The following is an 18,307-nucleotide window of genomic DNA, read 5'->3' as shown; positions in this document are numbered from 1 at the left end:
GGGGAAATGACATAGAGTCACCAGGTAACTTACTCATGGTCCCAAGGTAATGAACATTGGAGCCAGGACCAGAGTCCAGAAATTCTGACTCCAAAGCATGTGTATTTCACCACCATGCTGCACTGCCCTCCAGGTCACAGAGTTATTAAACACGGGACTCTGAGTTCCCATATCTTTGCCCTCTGCTGAGGCTGTCCTGAATGCCCAGTGTCTGAGGCCGCATGGCACCTCCCTCAATACAGAAGGATGTTCCAAAAGGCTCAGTTGAATAAGAAAGGCAGGGATGCACCTGCCAGCCACGTGTGCAGCTGGCACGACAGCCTGGCGTCCGAGGACAGGGATCCCTGCTGGTCTTTGGGCACCTGCCGCTGGCACAGGATATGCACACGGGTGAGGGTGGTTTTTACCTTTCCTTATGTGCCGGCAGTTTGGCTCGGACTCCTGCCCACAGTTCAGGCTGCACTGGGGGCTGGCTGATGAGCCTGAACGGTCACCCTCGGCCAAGAGAGGCTTGGTTCTTCCGGGGGCTGCGGGGGCAGGTAGGGGGGGTCACCTCTCCCTAGCCAGATGGAGGCAGGCAAAGTCTTGATGTGCAGAAAGAAGGAGGTGCCCGGCAGCCTCCCCCGCATGACAGAGCAGGAGGCCCCAAAACACAAAACGTGAACAAGACAAGAGGGAGAGTGTGGAATGTTAGCACAGATTCCTGAGAGAGGCGAGGCGCACACACTGGTCTAGCCTGGCTCAGACCCAGCGTGCACTTCTGAGCAGAGAAAATTGGGTCCAGCTTGGGCCTGAGAGTGTGAGCGCTGGAGAAAAAGACTTCTCTGTTAGTTCCGAGCTGCTGAAATGCTTTCCCCCGTGTGGCAGAATTGCTAGTCAATGCCCCACATGCACTTACTACATAGCACTGTATTGCATCATATACTGTTAGTATTACATTGTACCTGGTACTAGGGTTGCTAGGTTCTGAGCCTCGCCTTTACCTGGCTGTGACCACGTGACAAATTTCTGGCAACTGCATGTGCGTGGGAGTGAGGCGTGTGCAAATTCTGGGTCATGTCCTTTAAAAGGACGTGGTGTGCCCCTGCCTTTGCCATGCCACCTTCCTCATGGCAGGAATGCAAACATGATGGCAGGAACTGGAGCAGCAATTTTGGGCCACAGGATGGAAGCGCATAGGGAGGATGGCAGAGCAAATAGTGAAAGGTCCTGGATGCTGATGGATGTGTGGTTGCCATGCTAGCTCTGTCTACTCATCTGAGCTCGCCTGTGACACAAGTACAGATTTCTGAAAACCAGTATTATTTGGGTCTCTTTGTTATAGCAGGCAAGTTGATGACCTTTTTAAATTATTATTATTATTACTTTCACATTTATTTATTTATTTTTTTTTTTTAAATTTTTTTTTTCAACGTTTTTTTATTTATTTTTGGGACAGAGAGAGACAGAGCATGAACGGGGGAGGGGCAGAGAGAGAGGGAGACACAGAATCGGAAACAGGCTCCAGGCTCCGAGCCATCGGCCCAGAGCCTGACGCGGGGCTCGAACTCACGGACCGCGAGATCGTGACCTGGCTGAAGTCGGAGGCTTAACCGACTGCGCCACCCAGGCGCCCCCACATTTATTTATTTTTGAGAGAGAGAGAGAGACAGAGCGCAGGCAGGGGAGGGGCAGGGAGAGAGGGAGACACAGAATCCGAAGCAGGCTCCAATCCCCGAGCTGTCAGCACAGAGCCTGACGCAGGGGCTCAAATTCACGAACCGTGAGATCATGACCTGAGCCGAAGTCAGACACTGAGCCACCCAGGTGCCCCCAGGCAAGTTGATGTCCTACGAATGCAGCTCAAAACTCAGATAGGCTCTCCAGGTGCCCTTTGGGTGTGATGGTTTTGTAATTCCTTGTGTGAATGAAACACCACACTGTAAGGGCTCTGCACACAGCCAGGCCTCATCAGCCTGGGATCAAAGGGGGTGAATTTTGGAATTAGTTTATAGGAAAACAGAAGAAAAGAGCGTTCCAGGCAGCCTCCTTCTCGGCAAGCCTGTGGCCATTTTCAGGCAAGCTGACTGGTCAGTGCTTCTAGAAAAATGGGACCAGACCTGGTTCTGTTTCATTGACACTGAGGTTATTTTGGTGAAAACAGCTGGTGGGGAAAGAAAACACCCCAAGGGTACAGGGAAGGACTGTGTTGTGGTTCAGACGCGGTGGTGACCAGGTGGTAGAGTGGCCGTGGGCTAGTTTCTGTCTATGTAAAAACAAATTGACAGTAGCTGCTCTTCACTGGGCATGGCCATCAAGGTCTGTCTCTCAGGAGCCTGGCAAGACTTTTTCTACTCATGTCTGTGGCAGGTTGTGGTTTTTTTTAAAGATGAGAGAGAGGAGACCAGAATCGGAAGCAGGCTCCAGGCTCCGAGCTGTCCGCACAGAGCCCGATGCGGGGCTCGAACCCACGAACCGTGAGATCATGACCTGAGCCGAAGCCGGACGCTCAACTGACTGAGCCACCCGGGTGCCCCTGTTGTGTTTCATTTTAGAAGATAAGTGTGGCATTCTGGCATCCAGCGTTGTCTGTGCTGTGCTGTAGTGAGGGGAGGCACAGATGAGGCACGGCATCTTTCACTATCAAGGGCCAGACGACCTTCCCCGGGACAGCTACGTGTACCCTACGCCTTGCCCTCTATCTCTTCACATTAGTGCTTTTGAGGGACACCTCCCCTAAAATAAACATCCTTGTCTCCCCTAAAATAAATGTCCCTTTCATAAGCAATATTTACCTCTCTCCTGGAGAAGGCTTTTCCTGAATTCCTTCTCCACTTGACTCCTGTACCCCATGGGTGCCCGGGGCTTGAATGGGCCACAGAGGCAGCTTTTCTTCTTGAGAGGAACTTCAGGATTGATGGTAGGTCCCTGGCCATCCAGGTTCAGCCCTGCCCATCAAGTCCACACTTAATTCCATTATTTTTTCCTCTTCTGATTTCAGTGTGGAAACTGCCTGACTAGGAAAGGACCCCACAGAGTAACGCAGGGTCATGGGGAGAAGGGGTGCTCCGTGAAAAGGTGCGGGGGAAGCCTGGGATGTTCTGACTTCTGCCACGCCCTCCTTCAGCCCCATTTATGAAATGGGTAGCCAGAGGCCCATTGCACTTCCCGCTCTGTCTCAACTATCTCTTCTGTGAAATGGGGATAATAAAAGCCATCCAGGCTCCAAGACAAGGGTCCAGACTATCTGATCTCTTGGCCCCCTGCCATCCCTGAGAACTGTAATTTTGTTTAAAAATTTTTTAGATGTTTATTTATTTATCTTGAGAGATTTATTTATCTTGAGAGCAAGCAGGGGAGGGACAGAGAGAGAGAGGGAGAGAGAAAATTCCAAGCAGGCTCTATGCTGTCAGCACGGAGCCTGACTTGGGGCTCGACCCCACAAACTGAGATCGTGACCTGAGCCAAAATCAAGAGTCGGACACTTAACCCACTGAGACACCCAGGTGCCCGAGAACTATAATTTTATGGAAGACTAACTTATTTGTTTATTTATTTATTTATCTGTTTATTTTTTTAAGTTTATTTATTTTGAGAGAGAGAGAAAGGGGGAGGGGCAGAGAGAGAGAGAATCCCAAGCAGGCTGTGCTCTGTCAGCACAGAGCTCTGCTCGGGGCTCGACGCCACGAAGCTTGAGATGATGATCTGAGCCAAAACCAAGAGTCAGACGCTTACCTGACTGAGCCACCCAGGTGCCCCCCTGCCTGATTCATTTAGAAACGACCTCAAACTTTCACAGAAAGGTTGCAAAAGCACGTCACAAATATTTGTCCAGATCCATGTGCGAATAAACTGCTGACATTATGCCCCATATTCCCCCGGACGTTTCGGCACGTGATCTCCACACACAAGGACGTTCTGCTACGGGACCACGACATACCTGTCGAGCCGGGAAGTGTATCTGCTCCATTCCTACCGCCCGGTCGTCCTGGCCGCCTCCGACTCCCCCTCTCTCCCCAGCAGTGGCTTCTCCCAAATGGCCCCAGCAGAGAATCACATTCGGTTGCCAGTTCTCTTCCGTCTGTAGCACACTCCTCAGTCTTGGGCTGCTCTCATGGTGTCCTGACTTTTGAGTCCTACAGACCCGTTGTTTGTGGGGCGGCCCTCGGTGTGAGTGTTCTGATGCTTCCTTGCACCTGGATGCGGGTTCTGATCCTCGGGGTGGCATCGCACGAATGTGGAGCTGTGTTCTCGTCGCAGCCCGTCTGGCAGCACATGGTCTCTGTTTGTTCCAACACGGATGTAACGTTGATTCCTTGATTAGCGTCTGTCTGTCTGCCATGTTCTCACATGAAGCCAATTTTGTTATTCGGTGTTTTGTGGGGAGGTACCCTGAAACTATCTAAATACCCATTTACTCATCAAATAGTTCATTAATTCTAAATATAATTATGATTGTAACTAATTGACGTAATTAATGAATTGACTTATGTGTGGACTTGTGGTTTCCTATTCCATCCTGTGGGTTATGACTCATTATTATCATCATTTATGTTGATGTTCAGATTGTCCCCGATGTGGTCAGTGGGAGCCCATTCCAGCCAGCTTCTGTGTCCTTTTGATGTGTCCCCATCACTCTCTGAGCACTTCTGGACTCTCTGGGACAAAAAAGCATTTTAGGCTGATCTTGCAGTTTTCTGTCCCAAGCTCTGGAACTGGCCATTCCCCACCCCCAAAAAAACCCAAGTCTTTTTGGCAGCCAGTGGATGGTGACAAAAACTGTCCTTGATCAACTTCATTCGGGCTCCTCTGAGCCCTCTGCTCTGCTGGAACCAGGGTGGGCTCTGTCTCTGTCCTTGCAGAATCCAGTTTGAGCAAGAACCATGCTAAGTCAGTTTATCACCAGCACCCCCCCCCCAACCCTGACCACCCTTGCTATCTGATCAAATTCCTCGTCCCCAACCTGGACACCATATCATCCTGGTCTGCCTTCAGCAGGAATTCTGTTGAGCTGTCTAGCAGGAATGCCCTTTACACCCATTTTTCCCCTTAGACATTTTCCATCCTCTGCCTCCCCATCTCTCCTGGGCTGTAACCCCACTTGTCATTGTTGGGGTTGGATCCAGTCTGATGTCTGTCCCCTGCCACAGACCCCCCCCCACACCCTGCCCCAAATCATCTGCCTTCCCATTACTAAGAACTGTGGCAAACCATTTTTCCTTCACAGTGCGGTTCGGAAATGCTTGCGGACATTGTAATGTGGGCAGAACGTGGGAACATGTGTGTATGAACATGTGTCTACACACATTTATTTACATCTAGTTTATTTCTACTTCTATTGACATAGATTGAAAACATTGAGTGTACATCAACATCTCCGATTCCAGCCCAACTCCAAAGGGTTCATTCTAGTTTTCTCCTTTCTGTCTCAGTCACCCCCTTCTCAGGGACAAAGCTGGCTCTCATTGTCCTTAACACTTTCACTCCTACTGTATGTGACTCATCTCTTGTCACGCTGCCCCCTCATCCATGAAGAGGCCATCCCCCCGCCCTCCCCTGTAGGCTCTGGGGCCCTGTGCTGGGCCACCCACCCTCAACAGCTCTCTCCCCTCCCCCGCCCCCCACAGCGTGGCCCCTCCCCCATGGAACCTCACCTTACCACCCCCCCCACCCCCCACACTTCATGGCTTTTGGCTGTCCTTGTTGTTAGGGAAGGGAGAGGGAGGAAGAGCCTATGAGAGAGCCTTTGACCATGGAATCTTCCAGTCGGGGTGATGGTCTCTGAAGCTTAGGAACCTAAGATAACCCTTGGCGATATTCACACAGACTGTTCCCTAGAGACTGAGGCTTTCTGGCTCAGGTCACCTGTGACCCTGTCTGTACCTCTTAAAAAGAAGATCTGTTTGTGGCATTCAAGAGAGAACAGGTCCTTTCCCCCTTCTGTGCTTCCAAATTAGCTTCAGGCTACACGGGTGACCTTGGATGGGTTACATGTTAATGATCCCACCAGCTTCAGGTCTGGTCAGAAAATTTTCCACGTCTTTCCCCTGGTTGTTCATGCTTTTGGGAAGCGGGCTTCGTGCCAGCAGCTTCTGGTCTGAATCTGTCCGAGCAGAGCCAGGGCTCCAGACTCCAGCGCTCATCTGGACGGTGGGCTGAGAGGGGTGAGGGGCTATTTTTGGGTTTCCCTCACACCCCCTTGCAGATTACCCTTCCAGGGTGGAGGAAGACAGACATGGTGCCATTGGACAGGAGAGACTTCAGAACCCCCTAGCATAGATAACTGGAGACTAATAGCCCCAGAGGTTGCAGGGCAAGGGGCCCATCTGCCAAGAGGCCAACGAGGCTTAAAATGCAGGGACCCTCTTCCGATTCTGTGTCTCCCTCTCTCTCTGCCTCTCTCCCGTTCGTGCTCTGTCTCTCTCTGTCTCAAAAATAAATAAAAACATTTTAAAAAAATTAAAAAATAAAAAAAAAATGAAAAAAAAATGCAGGGACCCTCACTTGCTCAGCCTCTTCCACAGCTTGTGTGATTTGCAGTCACAGTTTTCTAGTCTTTATCTTAAAGAGGGACCCCTAAATTGTCTAAACTGTGGGCCCCACAACCTGGATCTAATGCCATGTGCCACATGACTCCCAGCCCCTGTGTGTGCTCCAGAGGGCTGGGAAAGGCCCAATGACAGGACCCCCTGTGCCTGGGAAAGTGGCTTCGTGTCTCGGTCAAGAGCATCACTGCCTGGGTTCAAATCTCAGCTCTGATATTCACCTTCTGTGGGATTCTGGAAGTCACCTAACCTCACCATGCCTCAGTTTCCTCAGTACTACATGCCTCACCTCCTAGAACTGATGTGAGGATGAATACATTCATTTGTGTGTGAGCTCTGTCTGTCCATCTGTCTGTCCATCCATCTACCTACCTACCTACCTACCTATCATCTGAAACACACAGACACAGAAAGAGTCCCCAGAATAGCACTTAGGTAAATTATCTATCCACTGTGCTGCCATGAAACCGTACCTGGGTACATGTCCTGCGGCCTGGAGAGCCCTTAATCTTCCCCTCGTTCTTCAAAGCCAGAGATTGTTCCCTAACTTCTTTGCCTTATTTATGGAAGGTTTGAAAGACTCATAAAGGTTTCAGAACATTTAGAACTGGGGCTTGTGGTCCTGGGCTGCTTTGCCAGAGAGCAGCCTGGCCTCGCCCTGACTCATGGGCTCATGCACCCAGGTCAGCAGCCAGGGAGGCAAAAGGCCTGTAGCTCAGCTGTGCTGCCTCCCGGCTCTCTCCCCGAGGGAAGGGCCTGCCTTGCCCTGTCTCCGTGAGGCAGACAATGAGAGGATTGGGGGGCTCGGGAGGGGTCAGGCTTTGGGGCACTCAGGAGGGCTGCTGGCTGGCAAAGTGAGGACAAAATGAACCGGCTTGTGGGAAAAACCACCACCACCAGTCTCAGAGGATACTCTTACCTGGAAGGTGCCTCCGCTTTGTCCTGGGAATTTCAAGCCTCCCACAGGAGATCGACCACGACCACATGGGGGACTGTGGCCCCTTTGCCACTGTCCTGCCCACCTCTTATTGTTGGAAAGCCAGGGGCTAGACTCTTGAATTTCGTTTGCATTTCTTTCTTCTTCCCTAGCCTGCTGTGTGAGGCTACAGTGAGCAACAGCTCTGGTCCGGGCTCTGGATGAGGCTGGCCTGCTGGGGCCCTGGCTGGGCCTCAGAGCTCGGGTCCTCCCGCAAGGAAACCCTCTCTAGGCACCAGCCTGTCATCCGGGGGGATTCCCTTTCTCTCCCAACTTCCCAGGACATGACCTCCGTGGTCACTACCACCATTTTCTTCCCTCCTCCTCCTCCACCCGCTGCTACCTGGCTTCTCTGCCCACCAACCAGCCTTTCCTTCCCCAACCCCACACGCATCCCGAGGTTCTGGGGTCCCAGGAAGGCTGCGGGGCTTCACTTAGCATAGGGAAGCCATATCATTTCAGTCCCTAACAAAGCACTTTTGAAAATAAACGGTGACTGTGGGACAGTGACCACAGGCAGAGAGACACTATCCGGGTCACCAGGGCTGTGTGGCCACCCTCTCCCAACACTGGTCATTTCATACTTCCCTGGCTCAGCTGGTGTTCCAACCAGCCTGTGCGGTCCTTCCTTCCCCTTCTGGAATAACCACAATGCTTGCTTCTACTCAGGCGGAGCTCCTGCCTCCTCTGACCTGCCTCTGACTGCAGGCGAGAGCTGGCTTGTCCTGGCTGGCCAGACTGTTAGGTTTTGGGGAATTCTACAGGCCATCTGTGAAACACAGCCAGCATCTTAAAATTAAATGATATGAACTTACAATTAACTAAGGTAGTAAATACCCTAAATTCAGCACTTCCTAATTGCATTGCTATTTTCTGTGCTCTTGATGTTGTTCACGTCTCCTCTGTGTTTTGCGGCAATACCATGGGCTGGTTTGCCACCGTAGCTTGCTTTCCACCTCTGTCTCGAGCGATGTCAGGTTGGTGGCTGGAAATTGGCCGTAGTGGGGGGCAGCTCCCCCATTGAAATGGCCCATCCTATAACCCAGGGCTTGATTGGCTGTTTTACGATTGTCTCTACTTCAGAAAGTGATGTGAGAAGGAAGATGTTAGTAATTCGGATTAAACGTAAGAGCATATTTTGCATCCCTTGCTATTACATTATGAATCATCCAAAAAACAGAGGGAACATCACAGCATTTGAAAACTTACCTGGTTTAGCAAAGAAGTTGCTCATGTGAAAAGAGGTTTCAGTTTCATAGATATAAATTAGTACGAAAGGGAGAGTTTACAAACGGATCACATATCAGATTTAAGGAGAATAGGGGGCACCTGGGTGGCTCAGTCAGTTGAGTGTCCGCCTTCAGCTCAGGTCATGATCTGGCAGTCCGTGAGTTCAAACCCCGTGGGCTGTGTGCTCACAGCTCAGAGGCTGGATCCTGCTTCGGATTCTGTGTCTCCCCCTCTCTCTGCCCCTCCCCTGCTCGTGCTCTCTCTCTCAAAAATAAATAAACATTAAAAAAATAAATAAACTGTAGTGTGTCTCACCTTCTGAACTTCTTTATTTTTTTTAATGTTTATTTATTTTTGAAAGAGAGAGAGACAGAGCACAAGCAGGAGAGGGGCAGAGAGAGAGGGAGACAGAATCTGAAACGGGTTCCGGACTCTGAGCTGTCAGCTCAGATGCCTGATGTAGGGCTCAAACCCACGAACTGTGAGATCATGCCCTGAGCGGAAGTTGGACGCTTACTTAACTGACGGAGCCCCCCAAGCGCCCCTCACCTACCGAACTTCTTGAGGACAAGGACAAGTCTGTAGTTCTAACACTTAATGCCTGGCGCATATTATGTACCCCTCCCTACATGTAATGAAATAATTTATGGATTCAGTAGTTGAGCCAATGAAGGTGACGCTGTGCACTTTCCATGCATTTTCTCTTCCTGGGGAGGGACTGCATTCCAGGCCCTCTTGCACTGGGGTGTGGCCATGTAATGAGTTCAGGTAGGTTATTTGTGTGTGTGGTATGAGTAATGCCAGCCCCTCTCACACAAGACCCCCCAGAAGCCTCTTCCTTCCCTGATCTAGGGACCAAGTGTTCCTGGTGAGGTAGCCACATGACAAAGGAGGATTCCTGACCCACGAAGTGACTTTGAGTAAAAGAAGCTTTTATTTTGCTCAGCCACTAAAGTCATGGGGTTCCCTTGTTACCACAGTGTAGCCTAATCTGTCCTGACCAATACACTGAGGAAGCTGGGATGTGGCAGGTGACTTGGACCAGGCTGCATAGCTTGTCGGTGGCGGGGCCGGGCCAAGAGCCCGTCTTCATTTTCCCTGTGCATACGACCTCCCGAACACTTTTTCAGAAGTATAGAATACAATGTGGATCTGAGGTGGATTTTGTTCAAAGCCGCATTTCAGAGGGGAGCTGGTTAAGACCCACCCGTGGTGAGGCCTCCTGAGGCCACCAGCCCGGCAGGTACGCCCACCAAACATCCTCCTTCATTAGAGGATCAGCAGGTATGGCTGGCGTGTGGGGTTCAGTCTCCCATTAACCGTCATTAGCCTGGCTGATGTTTCACCCACAAGCACCCCTCCCTGGTCCTGTCATTTACCACTTCCCTCTGAGAGTATCTGGACAGGTCTGGGACTTGAAGGGAGAGAGAACCAGGTCTGGAAGGGAGACTCTCAGGACATAGAACTCAAGCCCCAAAGGCAAGCAGAAAAGATACCACCACACCCCCATTCTCAGCTGGAGAAACCTTAACTCAGTCCCACAAATATTTGTGAGTGTGGATTGTGTCGGGCATTAGACTATACTATAGTACAGTATGTACAGTATGGGCTTAATATAGCATAGTATGTATAGTATAACAGGTATAGTATAGTATTAGCATATATGTCTAATATGTGTATAGCATAGTATAGCACAGTATAGTATATGGCATGGTGTAATATAGTATATGTAGTATAGTATGTATAGCATAGTATAGTCTCTAGTATGGTATAATATGGCATGGTATGGTATGGTATGGTATGGCATAGCATATTATAAAGCATTAGTATAGCATAGTGTGTATGGTATAGTATTAGTATAGCATAGTACAGTATGTATAGTATACGTATAGCACAGTATAGCAGAGTATAGTATGTATAGTACAATATGTGTAGCATAATATAGCATTAGCATACAAAGCATGTATAGTGTAATATGTGTAGTATACATAGTAAAGTATGTATAGTGTAATCCGTATACATATGTATGGCATAGCATATACTACTACATACATAGTATATAACATGCTATATTACACATACTGTGCTATACTATATTATACATATTGTACTATGCATACTTTGCTATACTATACTATGTATGTATGTATATTATGCTATACTATACCATGTGTAGTATAATATGTACAGCATAGTATGCTTGTAAAGTATAATATAGCATTAACATATAGCATTGTATAGTGTGGATAGTATACAGAGTATGCATAATATATGTAAGTGTATTATTAGGATAGCATAGCATAGCAGAGTAATTTTTGTCCTTTTCTTCCTCCCCTGAAGGCGTGGCAGTTTTTCCTTTCTCTGATTACAAACCAGCATTCTGGAACCATCCGGTTGAAGTCACAGAGCCCTGAGTGGTGGGGTGATGTGGAGGTGAGCTGGTATGTTCCTGACTCTACCCACCTGTCATGACACTGCCTTCACCAATTCTCCCTTGCCAGGTGTTCCCTCCGTGACTTCCGCTTACCCCTCTCCTTGAAGCACTGTTCTTGGCTTTGTGGTTTATTTGCTTCTGTCTTGGCCACTAGGATGTAAGCCCCCCAAGACTCTTATTTTGTGCTCTGTCTCTGTTCTGCTGTCTCCCCAGCATCTAGAAAGTGTTTGTTGAATGATGGCTAGACTGCAAGTTCTGTGGCAAGGATTGCTCCCCTGCCTTACATCATGTCTTATACCAGCACTGGGTGACTGCTACCCCCCCACCTGTGCCCTCCCCTGCTGACTGCTTTAGTCCCCACTTGCCCCCGGTCTTTGTACAGGCCGTGCCCTCTGCCTGGGACACTCTTCTCACCTCATAGACCCATTAACTCCTGCGTGCCCTTCAAGTCAGTTTGGCCACCTACCCTGAGAGGAGCCCTTTCCTGCCCTCTGCCTCCTCCTCTGTCCTCTGTATTTCCCCTGTCACAATGCTGTCACACCTTCTTCTTTTTTAAAAATATTTATTTTTGAGAGACAGAGAGAGAGAGAGAGAGAGAGAGAGAGAGACAGAGCATGAGCAGGGGAGGGGCAGGAAGAGAGGGAGACACAGAATCTGAAGCAGGCTCCAGGCTCTGAGCTGTCAAGAGAGCCCGACGTGGGGCTTGAACTCACGAACCACAAGATCATGACCTGAGCCAAAGCTGGACACTTAACTGACTGAGCCACCCAAGTGCCCCAATACTGTCATACCTTCTTGCAGTTACTGTGTTTATCTGTCGGTCTTCTCCCTGGGCTGCCAGCTTGCAAGCATGGGACTGTGTGTACCCTGCTCACTAGTCCATCCTTGGTCCTTAGGGACAGCACATAATAGATGCTCCCATACTCATAGGATGAACCAATGGATGCTGATCACAGCCAACCTGTGACCTCTTGGTCCACTCAAGGCAGACCCAGAGATGCAGTGGGGGGGTTATAGGCCCCTTGTCTGCATGAAGGTTTCCACTGATCCTCTCCCCTGTAGTCGTCATGGGCAGGACCAAGAGAGTGGCCCACGTCCACTGTTTTTTTCTCTCTCTCCCCCCGCACCCCCTTCTCTTCCTTAAATGGGATTATCTGCTTTCTCAGTTATAAAAATAACACACACTCATTGTAAGACTTCTGAGCTACTCTTGTCTTTTAGTGTCCACACACTTATTCTATGTAAGGGCTATTAATTAAACGCCTACTATATGCCAGGTGCCACACCAGGCATTGGGGATGCACATGGTAGGACATGGTCCCTACCTTCCAGGGTAGTACACTCAGCACCTATTCTGCATTTCAGGTTACCTCCCGCAGCTGCGCACCTTAGAAGGCGGGGTCTGTTTTCTGTTCACTAGCCCAGTGCCTCAGACTCACATCCATGGAGGGCTCGCTCACATCAACTCCTGGGTCCCACCTCCAGTTGCTCGTTCAGGTCTGAGGTGAGTCCGCTAAGTTGCAATTCTAACAGATTTCCTGATGATGTTTATTCTGCTGGCCAGAGGAACCACACTTTGAGAAACACTGCCCTAGGCGATACCACTCTTACAGTTTTCAGAAGTTATGCACATCTGTTATCTCATTCAGTGTTTCAGAATCGCTCACCCGAGAGTGCCTATGACTGGTGAGCACTGCAGTGGACTTTTAAGCCCGGGTCTTCCTATGGGATGCTGCCCACTCTTAGTCGTACCAGGTGGCACCTGCAATCCCCACCGCCATAGGACTCCCGAGAAAGCCATGATGGGTCCACTCAGAGCAAGGGAGGTCAAGTTGCAGAGGAAGGCTCCAGGAGAACATTTCTTGGAGGGAGGGATGCAGGGTCTAAGCCCTACACTCTGGAAGGAGAACTGGCTTGGGTCCCGATGGGCTGAGAAACGGTGACTTAGAAGAGTTCCTGGACCCCCTCCACCTTTCTGCAAAGGAAGGGAGCCGGCCTGGGGGCCTCCTGAGATAGGTGTGACTGGGGCCCGGATCACTCCACCTGCTTCCCGGCGGCTGCTCTGGAAGCTCTGGCTGAGAGGCCCCCCTCCCTCTGCCCCAGCACCTCCCTCTGCCAGGACTGGCTGTGTAGGATGGAAAGTCTGAGGGCCACAGCCTGGCCAGACCAGCAACTCAAAATAGGCACTTCCTTCTTGGCAGTGAGGCAGCCAAGGTGCCAAGGGGTACACAATCCCCCAGTGTTCCCTGGAGCCTTTCGGGCGCTAGGCTGGGCTGCGCACTTCCTCGTCTGGGAGGAGGCCTCAGGAGGGGGCGGGAGGGCCCAGCTCTGAGAGGAGCTCTGTGAGAGTCCCACAGGGAAAGTAAAGGAGACGTGGAAAAGTGTGAACTTTGAAGAGGGAGTCCTCTGATGTTGTATATGTAAGCAGGAAGCCAGACCTACCCAGTTCTGGGGAAGAAAAATAAGCTCTGGAGACCTATTTTTAGAAAGCGGCAAAATTCTGTTTCTCAGTAGGTGGTGGAATTTAAATCTAAAACTTGTTTCATTGCTGAAGTAACCACAGGACTGCATGTAGGAATGGGGCCATGGTGAGCAGTCATGTCTGAGTGAGGCTATTAGGCTAGTGCCCACTCACCCCTCATGGCACTGTACTTGCTCATGGCCATTCCAGAAGTCTCTGTAGGAATTCTCTTGCGGGTTTTGTGGTGGTAATGATGATCAGGTGGAGATGGTAATGATAACGGTGATCAAGATAATGGTGGTGATATTGATGCTGGTGGTGATGGTGATGATGTTGGTGAAGGTGTTGTGCCAGACCTACACTTGACATATGTGATCTCATTCAGTCCTTACAACAGCCTTATGAGGTGAGTATAGGTCACCCCCATTTTTTCAGGTGAAGGAAGTGAGGCTCAGAGAAGTTAAGTCACACAGCCAACTATCATAGGGCTGGGATTCAAACTCAGGTCACGATAACAACAAAGCCTGCTCTACATGAACCCATCACAAAATCTCAGATTTGGGAGGGGCGACACTGAGCACAATTCCTATTGCTTTCCTCCTCCAGTGCACTTGCACCGTCTGTTTGCACACCTCCATGGCGATGGGACTCACACTCCTGTGAACACTTCTTTCCTTTCAGTCAGCTCTAGCCCCGCGAGAGCTCCCTGTGTGCAGCTCAAGTCTCTCTTTGTAGAATTTCTCCGGCTGCACAGAATTATCCGTTCTGACAGCCCTGTAAGCCTCTGGAGGCGGCTCCCATAGCCTCTGAAGGCCTTTCTGTCTGTGGGTCCGACATGCTCAGTCTTCTTAATGGTCTCTGCTCCTCATAAAGCCCTGTGGGGCTCATGTGGAGCCTGGAATTGCGTAGAGCACACTGAGTGCAAAGTATACCTCTGAAGGTGGATCTGACTTCTAGAAATAGCAAGTGGTCATTCGGAATCACTGTGCACGTGGATGATTAAGCTGAGGAAAAAAAAAGCTGGTTTAAAAGATAAAATTGAGTAATTTTTAAATCTGGCCCAAACTGGCACTGAAAGTAGTTATTCCTAGAAGAAATGAACCAAAACATAATTTAACCCCAGCAACATTCGTTGTTAGATGAAGGCTAGAGCCTCGCAAGGCATGGAGATGCCCAGTTCTCTGAGCTGGCACATCCCAATAAAATGTAGACAAAACTCCACCTGCAAATGTTGGCAGGCTAGTCCTGACTTCCGACATGATCGGGGAAGGGCCGCCACTTTGTGCTGCAGTTGTGTCTTGAGTGAAATCTGGTTAGAGATTTAAAATGGGGAGATGGGAGCGCCCGGGTGGCTCAGTCGGTGAAGCGTCCGACTTCAGCTCAGGTCATGATCTCACAGTTCATGAGTTCAAGCCCCGCACAGGGCTCTCTGCTGTCAGTGCAGAGCCGGCTTCGGATCCTCTGTCCCACCCTGTCTCTGCCCCTCCCCTGCTCATGCTCTCTCTCAAAAATAAATGAACGAATAAATAAAATGGGGTGATAAAGGCTAGCCCCAGCACCCTGAGCTGGGTGACCTCCAGCAGAGGGTGAGGCTGAGGCCGAGGCCAGGCATGGGCCGCTGCTCTGCCTTGCCCTGCTCAGAGCACTGATGCTCTGTGCAGCCGGGTCCCGGACTTTCCACTGGAGCCTGGCTGCCTTTCCAGTAACAACCGCAACTTCAAAGGACTGCCAAGGAGCAGATTGGGCAATGTCCCCGGTGAACTCGGCTAGCTGCGTGTGCTGTGTGTGCATGGGAGTCCTGCACGACGTGGGTGTTGGAAACCACGACTGGCAATTCCGGATTCCAAAAGCAAGTCCTGAAGGAGGGAGTGGAGGCATGGAACCTGCTTTGAACTGGATCCCCCGAGGCAAGGGTCACCCGCAGCAGCTCCAAGAACCCCAGCCCGCTGAAAGGCCTTTCCCAGGCCCAGGGACACAGTCCCATTCCTCTCTCCAGCTCTGCACAGCCCACTGTAATGCTCTCTCCACCAAGCCTGACTGGCGGAAATGAGTCCGTCTTCACCTGCCTTCCCTTCTTTCCCTATAGACGCCCCGCCCTCTGGTCCCTGGGAGCTGAGGCGTAGCTGCACGTCAGGGACGAGCCCCAGTGAGTGGCGGGCAGACAGAACGCTTCGGGAAGTGGCTCCGTGCAGGACAAGAAGGGCTGTGTTGAGGGGAAAGGAGATGGTGATCTCGGGGACCCTGGGGAGGGTTAGCCCTCTCCACGCCGGGGAGAAGGGACAGCTGGCAGGCATCAGCCTGCAGCAGCTTGGGCAGCTTCAGAGGGTGTGGAGAGCGGGGCATTTGCACCCCCTGCAACCAGGGTATGGACCTACTAGCCCCCCCATTCCTGCTGAAGAGGAGAGAAGGCTGCATTTTCTTATCTGTAAGGGGTTGTCACACCCCCACCCGCAGGCAGCCACGAGGACTAGGTGGTAATATTTAGTACCACTCACAGTGCCCGGCATACAGACAGGATGCGGAGATTTGCTGAGTGAATCTGTGAACACTGTCATACTCGGCACCACTCGGTTCAACTCCTAAGCTTCACAAATTATTAGTTCCAGGCAACTGTTGTACATTATTAACATTTTAATTGAGTTCATTTGGTCTTTAAGATTGGACTGAAGAATAAAGGGCCTTACAAGAAGTGTCACAAACACACAGACTGTGAGTCGGGAAGAGCCTGGTCGTGGTGCCCCAGCAACTCCGGGAGGCCCTTCCGGAACCTTTCTGCTCTTTGAAAAAATCTTCACAAGGTAGAGGTTATTTCCCCCAAATTCAAAATGTTTCGACACCATCTAAGTGAAAGGATAAACTCTGTCCTATCTCATGGACCAGGAAACTATACAACGGGAGGACCAGTGGGAAGCAGAAGAGAACCTTCTAGCATTGCCCTATCAGTAACTCATCGGTGTGTGGCTTCTCTGAGGATTTACATAGTTCTACAAAGACCCCAGATGCCAGAATGCACTTTGGGTAACAAGGGCAAGCCTCTGGCAGCGCGCCCCAATGCTCCAGGGGTGCACACCACTCAGAAACAATCAGCAGGTGCCGAGGACAGAAACCAACCAACTGGTCACCTAGATGCTAGTGTGCATGCACGTGCAGGCATACATGTGCGCACAGAGCTCCCTGTTCTCTGCAGCCTTTATGCCTGACACAGATTCCTCGTCCACTCAGCCCCACCCCTTAAAGGCATTTCCAGAACTCAGGTTATTGTTACCCTTGGCACAGTGCTTCACACACAAATACTGGGAGGCTGGTTTATGAAGTGTGACGTGTTTATCAAGGACTAAGTTCCATTAACCTCTGCTTCCAAGTGTGAATTCCTACCTCTGGCCTGGGGTCGGACAGCACAGCCACAGCCTTTACAGCAGGTGGCAGGGGGGGCATGGGAGGGGGGTGACCCCTGAATTCTGAACCTAAGCCACCACGCTAGGAGCTCCAGCGCCCAGAGAGCAGACCCCGAGGCCCTTCCAAGGGTGGGTCTTCCCTTGGAAAAGGTTTTCTGAACCTCAGAAGCAAGTTCAGCTGGGGAAGTAGCTGGCTTCATGGAGCTTGAAGAAGCGGAGGGAGTCAGGAAAAGCTACCTCGAACTTAACCAGTGGGGCCGGGAGATTCCTTCAGATTCGGTTTTGCTCTAGATCCTGGCACACCCCCAAAGCAGAAAGGCCTGGGGACTGCCAAGGAATCTGGAAGGCAGAAAACAACACCAGGAGGCGTCCCAGGATCACACAGTTCTCAGGGAGGGGTGGACCCTGCTCCCACCTTAGGGCCATTTATGGTTCTTACAGCCTTTCGCCATTTCGGTTTTCTGGGCCATTTCTGGAAATCACCATGTTTCCCCTGCATTAGCTCATTGTTGACTGAAAGTTCATATGGGTTAGATAATAAGAAGCAATCTTTACAGAGCCCGGCTGGCAGGTGCGGTGATGGGTGTCTGCCTGGCTCCTGGGGTCAGCAGTGGCCTCCCCAAAAGGCCAGTAGCCAGGAAGAGGGTGAGCTGGCTGCTGATGTCAGTGCTTGGTATTTCTTAAGTGTTAGGATCTGGAACATGTAGGGAAGGGTTTTGTTAACTTTTTTTTTTTTTCAATAAAGAGACATTTTAGAAGGACTAGAAACATTCACACACAAAGGTTGACCATTCTTAATGCTAAAAAGCGTGGGCTAAAAAGCGTGGGCTGGAAAGTGCCCTCTGGTCTCCATCCCACTGCCCGGATTCTTCTCTGGGCGGAGGGACAGATTTCTCCCCAGCAGCGCTTCCACTCATGGGGAAGAGGGCGAACCCTGCGGGCCTGGTCAGCAAGTGGCGGCATTCCTGGCGCAGACACACGGCCAGCGGTCTCTGTTGCAGAGTCCCCATCTTCCCAGGACACAGCGACTCACAGCCCTGCCTTCTCTTTTCTCAGGTATCTGAGAGCAGGGCTTGTCCAGCAAGGAGATTAGAAAAGGATACGAGCTCATTCCCATACGGTAAAGCCAGAGAAAGCCTTGCTGTGAAGAGAACAAACAGAACCTGTTTGGTGGCTTGTCATTTCAATGACAACACGAACCTTTCACAGGGGAGCATTCCTCACACGCCTCCCCTTCCTCCTGCCCCTGGTGGGGGCGGGTGGGCGGGCAGTGGGGTCACCCAGCGG

At 50.7% G+C, this 18,307-nt stretch overlaps 1 long non-coding RNA gene across 1 annotated transcript; it reads left to right on the top strand.

The window, feature by feature from the left end:
• Nucleotides 1-259: 259 nt before the first annotated feature.
• LOC132695093 (uncharacterized) lies at nt 260-18,258 on the top strand. The gene is made up of 4 exons (XR_009617717.2): nt 260-390; nt 11,071-11,163; nt 12,530-12,668; nt 18,077-18,258. It is a non-coding gene; the product is annotated as an uncharacterized LOC132695093 (long non-coding RNA).
• The last annotated feature ends 49 nt before the right edge of the window (nt 18,259-18,307 follow it).

Source organism: Panthera onca, chromosome B4 (assembly GCF_046562875.1).
Source record: "Panthera onca isolate mPanOnc1 chromosome B4, mPanOnc1 haplotype 2, whole genome shotgun sequence".
In the NCBI taxonomy this organism is placed as follows: Eukaryota; Metazoa; Chordata; class Mammalia; order Carnivora; family Felidae; genus Panthera; species Panthera onca.
Note: the sequence above shows the minus strand (reverse complement) of the source record. Positions and strands in the feature narration are given on the sequence as shown.